The sequence below is a fragment of the Zingiber officinale genome, chromosome 1B, assembly GCF_018446385.1.
Source record: "Zingiber officinale cultivar Zhangliang chromosome 1B, Zo_v1.1, whole genome shotgun sequence".
NCBI classification, from domain to species: Eukaryota; Viridiplantae; Streptophyta; class Magnoliopsida; order Zingiberales; family Zingiberaceae; genus Zingiber; species Zingiber officinale.
This window is the reverse complement of record NC_055986.1, coordinates 52,645,868-52,652,025: the sequence shown is the minus strand read 5'-3', so window position 1 is coordinate 52,652,025 and position 6,158 is coordinate 52,645,868.

Below are 6,158 nucleotides of genomic sequence, written 5' to 3'. Positions count from 1 at the left end.
CGAATGCCCACTAATTAAGTAAGTTACTGACACCTCACTTAATTAATATATAGCTCCAAGAGTAGTACCACTCAACTTCATTGTCATATCGGACTAAGTCCACCTACAGGGTTTAACATGACAATCCTTATGAGCTCCTCTTGGGGACATTCTCAACCTAGATAACTAGGACATAGATTCCTTCTATAATCAACAACACACACTATAAGTAATATCATTTCCCAACTTATTGGGCATATTGATTTATCGAGCTAAACCTTACCCTTTGATAAGTCAAAGAAATAAATATGAAATATATGTGCTTGTTATTATATTAGGATTAAGAGCACACACTTCCATAATAACTAAGGTCTAGTTCTTTTATTAAGTCAGTACAAAAAGAACTTACCTAAAATGGTCCTACTCAATACACTTAGAGTGTACCAGTGTAATTTATTAATCAAGATAAACTAATACTTAATTACACTATGACTATATATATTTCGATAATTTGTTCCTTTCCATCTTAGTCGTGAGCAACTGTTTATAATTTGTAAAGAACCGTCAACATGATCTTCTGTGTGTGACACCACACACCATGTTGTCTACTATATAAATTAATTGAACAACTACATTTAACAAATAATGTAGATATTGACCAATGTGATTCTTTTATTTCAAAAATAAATGTTTACAAAAGCTAGGCTTTTAGTATACACTCCAACACTGGTAACTGGGAAACTTTCAGATATGCATTGTAAAGGGTCTTAAGAGACAAGATGAAGAAGTATTGAAATTTCTTGTAGCTAGAAAGTGACATATTGATACAATCCTTTACAAGCTTCATATATCACACATATTATCGGGATCAAAGTAATAAGGGATCGCAAGAAATGAATATCGTGCTTATCCCAAGCTTCATATATCGATACAATCCTAGCTTGTTTTAGCATGCAAGACTCCAAGAAAGGTTTTCTATCTTTTAGACATGGAGTAACTTTATCTAAAGAGATGTCTCCGAAGACATCAAAGGAGATAGAGGACATGAAGGCAGTTCCTTATGCTTCGGCTGTCGGAAGCCTAATGTATGCTATGTTATGCACGAGACCGGATATCTGTTTTGCCATGAGCATGGTTAGCAGATATCAAAGTAACCCTGGACAAGGACATTGGACTGTTGTAAAGCATATATTAAAGTACCTGAGAAGGACTAGAGATTATATGCTAGTGTACCAAGCAGATGATTTGCTCCCTGTGGGTTACACAGATTCTGACTTCCAATTAGATAGGGACAATAGTAAGTCTACATCAGGCTATGTGTTTACTATAGGAGGTGGAGCTATTGCATGGAGGAGTGTTAAATAGAAATGTGTTTCAGACTCAACCATGGAAACTGAGTATGTGGCAGCCTCTAAGGCAGCCAAAGAAGCTGTATGGCTCAGGAACTTCTTGATGGACTTAGATGTGATTCCTGGTTTGCCCAAAATCATCACAATTTATTATGATAATAGTGGTGCAGTAGCAAACTCAAAGGAATCACGAGCCCATAAGGCGAGTAAACACATAGAACGCAAGTACCACCTGATACGAGACATCGTGAAGCGAGGAGAAGTTGTTGTCACCAAGATTGCATCAGCAGATAACCTGGCAGATCCTTTCACTAAGGCCCTTCTGATGAAAGCTTTTGATCGGCATGTTGAAGGAATGAGAATCAGATGTATGGCTGCGTTTATGACAACATAGTCTTTTAGTATAAGTGGGAGATTGTTAGAGTCTATACTAAAAGCCTAGCTTTTTGTAAACATTTATTTTTGAAATAAATAATCACATTGGTCAAATGTCTATATTTATATGCTAAGTGTAGTTGTTCAATTAATTTATATTGTAGATAACATGGTGTGTGGTGTCACACATAGAAGATCATGTTATCAGTTCTTTATAAATTATAAACAGTTGCTCACGACTAAGATGGATAGGAACAAACCATTGGAATAGTCGTAGTGTAATTTGGTATTAGTTTATATTGACTATAAACTTACACTAGTACACTCTGAGTGTATTGAGCAGGACCATTTGAGGTATTTTCTTTTTATACTGACTATATAAAAGAACAATACCTCTGTTATTATGGAAGTGTGTGCTCTTAATCATGATATAATAACAAGTACATATACTTAATATTTATTTCTTTAATTTATCAAAGGGTGTGATTTAGTTCGATAAATCAATAGGCCCGATAAGTTGGGAAATGATATTATTTATATGGTGTGTTATTGATTACAGAATAAAACTGTGTCCTAGTAATCTAGGTTGATGATGTCCCCTTGAGGAGCTCATAAGGATTGTCATTTAAACCTTGCAGGTGGACTTAGTCCGACATGACAATAAGGTTGAGTGGTACTACTCTTGGAGCTAGATATTAATTAAGTGAGTTGTCAGTAACTCATTTAATTAGTGGACATTCGATATCTTAAACATAGGGAGACTAACACACTCATGATAAGAAGGAGCCCATATAGTAATATGGGATTGGTGCGGTAGTTCAATAATAATTCTTTAGTGGTATGAGTTATTATTGATGAACTTGAGTTGGGTGTTCGGGGCGAACACGAGAAGCTCAAGTTCATTGGGAGACTAAAACCAATTCCTCCTCTCGGTCCCTATCGTAGCATCTTATTTATAAAGTTTTATACCCATCTAAACCCATCTTCTTACCCATCCCAAGGTGGCCGGCCAAGTCATGCTTGGAGCCCAAGCAAGGGCCGACCAAGATAAGGCTTGCATGGGTTGAGGTGTGGTCGGCCTAGCTTGGAGCCTAAGCTTAGGTGGCCGACCACAATTAAATTAAAAGGGATTTTAATTTTAAAATCTTTTCTTATGTGGAAGCTATGATTTAAAAGAGAGTTTTAAAATTAAATCTTTCTTTTTATAGTTTCTACAAAAGATTAAGAGAAAGGTTTGATATCTTTCCTTATTTGTAGTTAAAAGGAAGATTTTAATTTTGGAGAAAACTTTTCTTTTTTGTAATCATCCACATGTTTTAATAGAGAGATTTTAATTTATAAAAGTTTCCTTTTATAACCAACCATGAAGGGAATTTTAAAAGAGAAATTTTTATTTTAAAAATTTCCGGAAACAAATTAGGAAGTTTTAATTTTGTGTTTACAACTTTCCTTAATTGGAGGACTTGTAGGTGACCGACCATTAAGGGATTAAAATGAAGTTTTAATTCTTTGTTTTAAAACTTTCCCTTTTAGTCATTGGCAAGGAATATAAGGAAGTTTTAATTATGTTTAAAACTTTCCTTATTTACCAAGACCAAGGAATATAAAAGAAAGGGTAGAGGTGGCTCACCTCACAACACATCTTCTATTATTCCTCTCTTCTATTCCTTGGTGGTGACCAGCCCTCTCTTCCTCTTCTTCTCCTATTCTTCTTCCTTGTGTGGCTGGCGACATCTTCATCTCAAGGAGCTTGGTTGGTGGCCGGATCTTGTCAAAGGAAGAAGGAGATATAAGAGACTTTGTTTCTTAGCATCCCTTGGAGCTTGGTTGGTGGCCGAAACTTGCTTGGAGAAGAAGGAAGCTTGGGTGGATTCTTGTCTCAGTAGATCATCACCCACACGACATCCGAGATAAGAAGAGAAATACGACAGAAGATCATGAGGTCTATAAGCTAAAAAAAGGTATAACTAGTTATTAGTTTCTGCATCAAAACTAGTTCATCCTTTTGTTTAGATCTTGAAATACCAAACACAAGAGGCTAATGAATCTAGGCTATCGAATTTATGTTTTCATTTTTGTGTTTCTTTTATTTTTCGAACTTGTGATTCGATTGTTCTTATTGGTTAAACCTAGGGTTACTATAAGGAGATTAAATATTGAATTTCGTTGAAAAGCTTTGTCTAGGAAATGGTGGATGCTCCCATACCCAAGAAGACCTAGTGCCTCGCCATGTTTAACCTGGAAGCCGATCTCTGAAATAAATATTTAATTGCATTTGTAACATGGGTGGATTTGGATCAATAATGTTAAGCATCGTTTGCGATCCAAGTCTAAACCTCTAAGAACAGATAAGTTGAATTTAGAATCAATAATGTTAAATTCTGTTTGTGATTTCATATTTAATTTCTAGAGAACACAATAGGTTGTTAGGAATGGTTCAGGACTTGTACAAAATTTTTGTACAGGGGAACCGGTACGATATTCCGAGTAGCAACCAATAATATCACACCCTTTGGTCAACAGTAAAAGATGATTAGTTGGGAATGCATCCCTTTAAAGGGAAAATAAGTGTTGTTTATTGACGACCAGTCACATAAAGGAGAAGACGTATCACCCCCTTTGGTCAATAGTAAAAGATGATTGGTCAAATCACAATATGATGAGATGACAAGCAAATATGGCAAGATTTTGAGACCACGTTACTACGTTTACATATTCAATCAATTATTTTTTACTGGTAAGTTTATTACTGATAAATTCTTCTACAATGATGTTTGACTGTTATTTCAGTTTGTATTATTATACACGGTGGTCTAGGTATATGGGTGTTATAACATAATTTTGGATATCGTATGAGTGCTTAATTATTTACAATTATATAAGGTCATGAACTTTGCCATGATAATTTTAAATTGGATTTCGTTAAACTGCATAACAAATTTGTCATGAATGAAAATGTTAAAACATTGCAGTAAGGACATCACGACATCTTCAGAATAGAGATAATGTCTAAACAAATTCAAAAATGAGATGGAGAATGACTCGATGAGGCAAAGAAATATTAGTCTTCAAGAGATATATCTTTGTTAAAGTTCAACACTCAACTAATGAAAGACACCATGGCCAGACGGTCAAGGTTTCAAAACCAAATTTTTGCTCACGGTTGGTCCTCCATGTAATATCATCTTCTAGTGTTTCGTCCTCCATGTAATATCATCGTCTATTTCAAGCTTCAGCTCTAATAGACGCAACCTGTGGCTCACTTCATCTAATTTTGCTTTCAATAATGTCTCCCTACAGAGTGCAGTAGATAGTTCCCTTTGTGCTTGGTCTCTTTGCTACGTTAAGATCGTTATACGAGGTGAATCCATGACTAGTTCAGGATTTTGGTCAGACATCCTATTTCAGTTAACATATCTAGGTTGAGCATAAGAATCATAAAGCAATTTTATGAGGCGTGAATAAAATAAATTGGTTAGATGGTAAAGAAACTAGTAGTAAGATGTCACTAGGAAGCAAAAAAAAGTTGCCAACTCTGAGGAATCAACTATAGTATAAAAAGCGTGGTTGGAATCCAAAAAGTATTCCTCTAAAGGCAAGGGCATTTAACCAGCCCCTTGACAAGGTATTTTATTTTGACTATTTTGTTCCATTGACACAGGGAAGGAAATGAATGAGGTTTGAGGTGTAGAAGAGTTGTGAACAAACAAAACATTAAGAAGTGGATGTGGTAGAATGATCTTGGATATACATTTATAGAGAAACTATAGAAGTCTTGTCTAATCGTGATGGGATGATACTACAAGGCAAAACTGCTTTATCCCCTCAAAAATATAAACAAGATAGTTAAATTAAATGCCATGCTTTTGACAAGACTCTTCGACCGTTAATCTTCTTTCGAATTTGTATTATTTTCATTTTCTTTTTGTAACACAAGTACCAACATGGTACCATTGGTCCTGATTTTTTAAAGATCAACACCAACATCGCGTTAGTTTCTAAAGACCAGTAGAAAATGGTATTGTTCTTAGGTGATTAGCTAATGATGATTGATCTTGTCCGAAATCGGTGGAGATAGCACGTTGGGCAGGTGACTCTGAGGTTGATAGAGAGGAGACTTTGACCCGTTGAGACATTAGCAGCACGACATTAAGACTTGTAAATTCATCCAACCCATATGTCGCTCAACTATATATTGTGTGATGCTGGGAATATGATATAAAAGCAATAGAGAAGTAAGTCCCCTAGGTCCGGCGGATTCAATTACCGACCGGTTCTTTAGGGCCATTCGACCATATGCTGAGGGATCTGTATTATGAGAATGGGAAGCGAAGTCTATTGGTCCCTTGATGGTTGGCAAGAGGGGAGGGGGGTGAATTGTCCTGCACAAACAAACTCAACTCTTTCTCGACTTATAACTTAATTATGAACACTTGTATTAAAAAATAAGAGACT